The sequence below is a fragment of the Megascapheus bottae genome, chromosome X, assembly GCF_031878675.1.
Source record: "Megascapheus bottae isolate mThoBot1 chromosome X, mThoBot2.hap1, whole genome shotgun sequence".
NCBI classification, from domain to species: Eukaryota; Metazoa; Chordata; class Mammalia; order Rodentia; family Geomyidae; genus Megascapheus; species Megascapheus bottae.
This window is the reverse complement of record NC_143547.1, coordinates 42965279-42973351: the sequence shown is the minus strand read 5'-3', so window position 1 is coordinate 42973351 and position 8073 is coordinate 42965279.

Genomic DNA, 8073 nt, shown 5'->3' with positions numbered 1-8073 from the left:
GATTTAAGCCGGTGACTTACCTCTTCACTTAGCTGTAAATTTCTCATAGGCAGGCAGCCACTCTGATTTGTCTCAATCCCTATGTATCTTCATAGCACTGGGCCTAGCCCTGAGGAGGCGCCTAGGGAATGAATGAGTAAATGAATGAATACTATAGGAATGAATCACTCAGTGGATGGGAAGATTGTCACCACTCACCCTGGCCTTTTTCCAGAGTGACTATCTTTTAGCTGCTGCATTTCTGGATCCTTGGTTCAAGACATTCCAAGGTGAACAGGTTTATATTCTGAAGTGAGGAGACAAAAGGAAGCTTTCAATGACCAAAAGAACATCAGGACCAAGATCAAAAGTATACAGGGCTGGGCACTGTTTGGTCACACCTGTAATCCTTGCTCCTCAGAATGCTGAGATCTGAGGAGCAAGGGTCAAAGCTAGCCTGAACAGGCAAGTCTGTGACTCTTTTCTCTAACTACCAAAAACCTGGAAGTAGAGCTGTGGTTCAAGTGGTAGAGTGACATCCTTAAGACAAAAGCTCAGAGACCAGTGCCCAGTCCCCCGAGTTCAAGCTCCAGTAGGAACACATGTGTGCATACACATAAAGGGGACTCTTGGTCTTGGTCCAATTCAAATTACACCACACCTCAAAAAGAAAAGAATACTGTTCAATCAAATCAGATGTCATGAAGGCCTCATGTGCAGAGAATCTTAACATTTACCAGCTAGATGGCCCTGGCAATGTCACTTCACTTCTCTGGACCTCATTGTCCTCATGTGTTATGTGACCATAATGAAACCTCACCTTCAAATATGGTTGTGATAGTCAAAGGTGACCACTCATTTATAACCTATAAATCCTGTGTTAATATAAGACATATTATAATTCTTGTTGTGTGTGCCAGTCCTGGAGTTTCAACTCAGGGGCAAAGCACTATCTTTCCCTGAGTCAGGCTGAGTTTTTTGGGGCTCAAGGCTGGTGTTCAACCACTTGAACCACATCTCCCATTTCTTTTTATTTTTTTAGTGGTTAATTGGAGATGAGTCTCATAGACTTAACTTGCCTCTCTCAGCCTCTTGAGTAGCAATAATTATCTTTCCATTCTCTGTCTCTCTGTCTCTCTCTGTCTCTCTGTCTCTCTCTGTCTCTCTGTCTGTCTCTGTCTCTGTCTCTCTCTCTCTCTCTCTCTCTCTCTCTCTCTCTCTCTCTCTCTCTCTCTCTCTCTCTCTCTCTCTCTCTGTATCATAGGCTTGAACTCAGGGCCTGGGGCACTGTCCCTGAGCTTTTTTGCTGAATGCCAGCACTTTACCACTTTTAGCCATAGCTCTATTTCCAGTTTTTACGTGGCTAATTAGAGATAAAATCTCATGGTCTTTCCTGCCCTGGTTAGCCTCAAACCACAATCCTCCTCTGACCTTAGCCCCTGAGTAGCTAGTATTACAAACATGAACCACCAGAACTCAGCTCTAATTATATCTTTTTAACTAATCTTAATTCTGTCATTTCCATGATGAATTGGGCTGGTGTGGTAGGGGAGTAGGGGACTTAAATATAACCAGAGCAGAAATGCAGAGTAAGTAGTGTTCTGTTCCAACTATTAGTTTATTTCCTGATTTTTTTGTGTGTCTTTCTTTTCTTTTGTCTACAGGTATGAATTGTATTCATTTGCTTAATCATCGTTCCCCTTTCTAGATTTTTTTTTGAGAGTCTGGCTTGAATTCAGGGCCTGAGCACTGTCCTTAAGTTTTCTCAAGGATAGAGCTCTACCACTTGAGCCACAGCACCACTTCCAGCTTTTTCTGTGTATGTGGTAATGAGGAATCGAACTGGGGTCTTCATTGTTGCTAGGCAAGCATTCTGCCAGTAGGCCAACCCCCAGCCTCCACTTTGTAGCTTTGTGCAGGACTTCCATATTTGTCTCTCTCTGCTCAAGCTTCTCTTTAGAACTTTCTTTTTAAAATTTAAATTATCTTTAACTGGTTCAACATGCCAGTTTATAAATACAGTGCATCTTGGTCAATGGACCACTTCCATCATTCATTTTTGTACTTATTTTCGCTAGTCCCGGGGCTTGAACTAACGCCTAGACACTGTCTCTGAGCTTCCTTTACTCAAGGCTAGCTCTCTACTACCTGAGCCACAGCACCATTTCCAGCCTTCTCAGTGTATGTGGTACTGAGGACTCAAACCCAGGGCTCTGTTCATGCTGAGCAAGCATTCTATCTCTAGGCCACCTTCCCAGCCATCCCCTCATTCTTGAATTTCTTATCTCTCATAATAATATTCCTCAAAGGCCTTGCCAAGGTACACTAAGGGGAGTATGCCTCTTCTTCCTTTAGTGTCCTATGAATGACTGTAGTCTTCAAAGATGGACCTGACCTTTAGTCATTTCCAAATGCTTGAAGGCTGAGACAGATCTCTTGAGAATGAGACATCATTGTGGTCAAGTGTTTGCAGCTGGCGTGGCAGCCATTGTGCTAAGGGCAAGTGATTAGACATATCTCAAACAATTCCTTTCCTGATAATTTGCATCCATGTAGGGCCTGACTGTGTAAAAGAAGAATAGACCAGAAGACCCATCTATCTCCTAGAAGCACCCTTCCTTTCTTTTATTTCCTTCTTATCTATTGCCCTAACTTCTCTATCATTACCATTTTACCCCAAGCCCTGAGTTTCTGATTTCTCTGCTTCCATTTTAGCTCTGCAACCCATGCCCCAATGCAGTAGTCAGTGATCATTTTAAGGCAGAAACTGCATCATTGTTTTGCCAGTCCTGGGGCTTGAACTTAGCTTGGGAACTGTCCGTGAGCTTTCTCAAGGCTAGCACTCTACCACTTGAGCCACAGCACCACTTTTCTGAGTATGTGGTACCAAGGAATCAAACCCAGGTCTTCGTGCATCACTAGATGAGCACTGTACCACTAGGCCACACTCCTGGCCTGGTAATTGTATCTTATCATTCTCCTGCTCCTCACCCACCAATAGCTCGCCGCTGCCATTGTAATCATCGCCAAATTCTTATTCCAGCATTCACGATTATGCAGATTTTTCTTCTCTCTTTCCCTCCATCTTTTCCTCTCATTCTTCCTCTTCCCCCCACTTCCAAGTTCTACTTGGAAAGTTCTGTGTCCAGATTTTCATGCTGTTGACACCTTTTTGTGGCTCAGATCCCTGTTCAAAGTTCAACCTGTTGCAGAAATCCTATTTACTCTACCCACTCACTCTATATCATCCTAGTGTTCAAAACTCTTTTCTTGGCTCTTATCATACCTGTAAGTTTCTTGTTTCTTTGTTCATGTACAGATTGTTCTTCCCACCAGGACTATCAGGTCCATGGGGATTTACCTACCTCCATGCTAAGGTTAAATCCTTAGCATCTAGCAGAGTGCTCCAGTGGGCTCAAGAGGTTTTAGATGAGATACATTGTCACATATTCAGTAGGAAGAGGAAGCTGGGTGCTGGCGGCTCATGCCTGTATTGCTAGCTATTGAGGAGCCTGAGATCTGAGAATCATGGGAAAAACAAGCCCTACCAGAAAAGTCTATGAAACACTTATTTCCAATATTCACCAACAAGCCCAAAGTGGAGGTGTAGCTAAGGTGCTTGCTGGCTTCAGTGAAGAAGTCAAGCAAGAAAGCAATGTCCTGAATTCAAGTTCTAGTACACACACACAGACACACACACAGAGAGAGAGAGAGAGAGAGAGAGAGAGAGAGAGAGAGAGAGAGAGAGAGAGAGAGAGAGAGAGATTAAGTAAAGGAAGGCATCCCCAACCTTTAGCTTTCCAATTCTAAGTACTTCTCTCTTTACAAACACATCTTACTTGGTCATGGGGCTTGAACTCTGGGCCTGGGTGCTCTCCCTGAGCTCTTCAGCTCAAGGCTAGCGCTCTACCACTTGAGCCACAGCGTTACTTTTGGTTTTCTGGTGGTTTATTAGAGATAAGAGTCTCACCGCCTTTTGTGCCCAGGCTGGCTTTGAACAGTGATCCTCAGATCTCACCCTCCTGAGTAGGTAGGATTACAGGCACCAGTGTCTGGCTTGCTTCTAAATTTTGAATGTTTCATTGCCAGATACTAAAACTGTATAGTGACTTGTGCAGATTACCGTCGTCTTCTAACTTGAGGCCACTCTCTACTCTGTAGAAGGAAAATGAGCCAGAGAAATTAGCCAGTAGGGTATGAACAAGTCCTATGATGTGAACAGTCAAGAGTCTGGAATTCTAGATTCTATTCTGCCCCCTTCGTTATTTTTCTTTTCCATGGGCTTCAATATGTTTTTGTGTAAAATGGGTGGATTGACTTGGCTGACTTTTTTTCTATGTCAGCACTGGACCTCGAACTCAAGGCCTGGGTACTATGCCTTAGATTTTTCATTCAAGGCTCTAGCACTTGAACCACACTTCCACTTGTGGCTTTTTGATGCTTAAATTGGAGATGAAAGTCTCTGAGATTTATCTGCCTAGGGCTGGCTTTGAACCACAATTCTCAGATCTTGGTGTCTTGAATAAATAGGATTACAGACATGAGCCATTGGCACGTGGCTCTGAACTGGCTGATTTGAAAGACTCCTTTCAGTTTTGACATTGCATCTGTGCAATGCTGTGATTTCTGTTTCCTTTGCAGTGTTTCCCATTGCTGCAATCGAGGAAGAATGCTGGTAAGTACACAAGGCGTGACTCACAAAAGCACATCATGACACTGAGCTCCTTGGTGGTCCTCATGGAGCAACTGATCAGTTCCTTGAGCAATGGAGCCAGAGACTGACAGGTGAAGCTGAAACTATGTCTTGTCTCCATCTGCTGGGCATAGCCTGGCTTGTGGCTTGTGGAAGCCCCTTTGGTTATCACCTGGAGTTTGGGCTCTAGCGTGCAAGTCAGAGGAGGGGTTTCCTCCACAACTGGCATACAGCGGCAGACCCTCAGTGGATTCCCTAGTTTACCAATGTTGGGAGGCCCAGGTAAGTGGAAGGAAAAGGAAAGAGACTTGGAATCTAGAGCTATGTGTATATGACATTCCCTACATTTGCTTCTGGGCAAGTACCACTGAGTGGACATACTGGCCTCTAGGTTAAACAATTATTTTTTATTTTTTGCCAGTCCTGGGGCATGAATTCAGGGCCTGAGCACTGTCCTTTGGCTTTCTCAAGGCTAGTGTTTTACCACTTGAGCCACAGCACCACCTCAGGACTTTCGTACATGTTAGGCAAGCATTCTGCCACAAGGCCAAACCTCCTCCCCCTGGGTTAAATGATTCTTTCCCCTCTCTTTTTATTTTTTGCTGGTATTGGAGCTTCAACTGAGAACTGCACTCACTTGTGTAGCAGTTTCTGTTAAGAGTAGCACTTGAGTCACAGCTCCACTTCTGGCTTTTTGTCGGTTAATTGGAGGTAAGAAGCTCTCAGATTTGTCTTCCCAGACTGGCTTCAAACCAGCATCCTCAGGTTTTAGCATCTGGAATAGTTAAAGGAATGAACTATATGCACCAGACCAATTCTCTCATTTTGCTGTCTTTGCCCCTGCCTGCCTTCCTGAATGTTCTGCCCTCTAGCGTTCTCTTTGGATAAACACAAGTGAGTGGACAGGGAAAGCAACCTCAGCACTCTTAGAGAGGATGCAGCTGTATGGAGAGAGGGGTGGCTGATTTGAGGCGGAAGAGAAAGAAGGATCCTGGGCAACAAAGCATTTCCTGCCAGAGCAAGAATTCAGCCTAGTCCAGGCTAAGGTCATCGAAGCTATCAGTCATTGCCACTGGGCCCAGTTTTTTTCAGATTGCTTTCAGGATGAAATTGAGCACAGTTCAGTAGCAGCTAGTGTTGGGGGTCCCAGAGAGAGGCATCCATGAGGTTCAACAGTAGGAGTCCAGGTGAGCCATGCAAGTCTGGTGTAGGAAAGGCTAGGAAGAGCCTCACTGTGAAAGAACTGGCAAAATAGTAGCAACTGGTTCAAACTAGCCTTACAGGTGGCAGAGTAGAGATTAGGATCTGTCACCTCCCCAGGACTTTTTCCAACTTAGGAAAAAGTGCATGTGGGTGCTGGCTACTGAAAAAAAAAGGAACAGGCCAAGTGTATGTGGGTCACACTTGCAGTCTTAGCTACTCAGGAGGCTGAGTTCATAGCCAGTCAGGACAGGCAAATCCGAAAGACTTATCTCTAATCACCAAAAAAAAGCCAGCAGTAGAGGTATGGTTTAAGTGATAGAGCCACAGCCTTGAGCAAAACAGCCTAGTAAGAGAAAGGCCTTGTGTTTAAGACCCCAATACCTGCATGAACAACAACAAAAACAACAAAACAAGAAGCAAGGTTTATTTTTGTTGCCATGGCAGCAAAAAAAGTATGGACCTATTTTGAAGCAGGAACACTGCTTTGATCAGCATGTGGCATACATCTGTTTGTCCAGCACCCTGTTTGCCTATCCCCCTCCCCCGCCACCATTCCAGGGCTTCTTGCTGAGCACAGTTCCTGCCCTATACCAGAAACCTCAGGGAGCATGAGGTCTGCATATTGCCCATAGTGAGCGGGGGGGGGGGGGGGGGGGGGGAGGAGGGGGGGAGTCAGACTTCTCCATTTCAGACATACCAGCTGCAAAAGCTTGGGTCCTGAAATAGTGACCCCACCCCCATCCCAAGATCACTGCACACTTGCCACTACCCAGGTGTCTCATTAGAATGTCTGTGCCAGTCTGGGATGCTAGCGCTGAACCTGGATTGAATCACTATCTCATGGCTGAGTGGCTTGTGGCTTCCTGAGGGGAGGGGAATGTCGTTTATGGGAGGTGAACCAGTTAGAAGACATTACCCCCTATGAAGCTGAGATGAGACTTGTCTACTTGCTACTTCTTTGAACATGGCTATTTAAGGGCAAATTTGAGCACATTGTCTGAGTCTGGTTCAAGGATGATCCAAGCAGAAATTAGCAATTTATGTGAATGTGGCAAGGTTAGAACTTGGAATCAGAGCACCGGGACTTGAGCCCAAATACATTGCAGATTCATTGTGTGAGTCCAGTCATTTCTCTCTCTATATCAGTGTACATCAATAGAATATGGCTTATTATCATGGAACTCATATATAGACCACAAGAAATAGAATATTAAGGCTGGGTGCCAGTGGCTCATACCTGTAAATCCTAGGCACTTAGCAGGTTAAGATCTGAGGATCTCAGTTCAAAGCCAGCCTAGACAAAGGCATCCATAAAACAATTAACCAGTGAAAAGCAACACTTGCTGGAATGCTGGCCTTGAGCAAAAGATTAAGGGACAGTACCCAGGCCCTGAGTTTAAGATCCAGTATTGAGAGAGGGGTGGGGGAGAGAGAGAAGGGAGGGAGAGAGAGAGGAAAAAGAAACAGGGCATTAAAAAGATCAAAGCATTAAGCAGGGCATGAGAACATATACCTGTAATCTCAGCATTCAGAAGGCTGAGGCAAGAGGATAGCAGGTTCAACGTCAGTCTGGTCTACCTAGTAAGACTCTGCCTCAAACAAATCAATCCAGGTGCTAGTGACTCATGCTTGCATTCAGGGGCCTGAGATCTGAGGATTACAGAAGCCAGCCCAGGCATAAAAAGTCTGTGAGACTCATCTCCAAGAAATAGCAAATAGTGTTAGCCATTAGCAAAATATAAAAAAAAGCTTAGGACATCACCCAGGATCTGAATTCAAAACCTAGGGAAGACACACACACACACACACACACACACACACACACACACACACACGTATGTGCATGCACGCACACTCAACTGGCTGAATGAATGTATTCCTAGCTTCTTGGGCCCTAAATGAGTTTAGAAGATCTGAAGAAAGTGAGCTGTGAGCCACAGGACTGGAGCATGGTTATTTCATCCTGTTGAGAGAGGGGATCCAGTCCCAAAGCAGAAATTGTGAGGCAGGTAAGATCAGTACAGTGGAATCTGCTTTAGTTTGACTCAGTCCCACCTGTGTCATTCCTGTTGGGAAGATCTTTAATAAGAGCCCCAACATTGCCATCTGTACCCTCAGCCTAGTGTGTTCCCACATACTGTGCTTTCAATGTATTACCAGAGTAGAACAGAAGTAACAGAGGTGAGGGACCACTATAG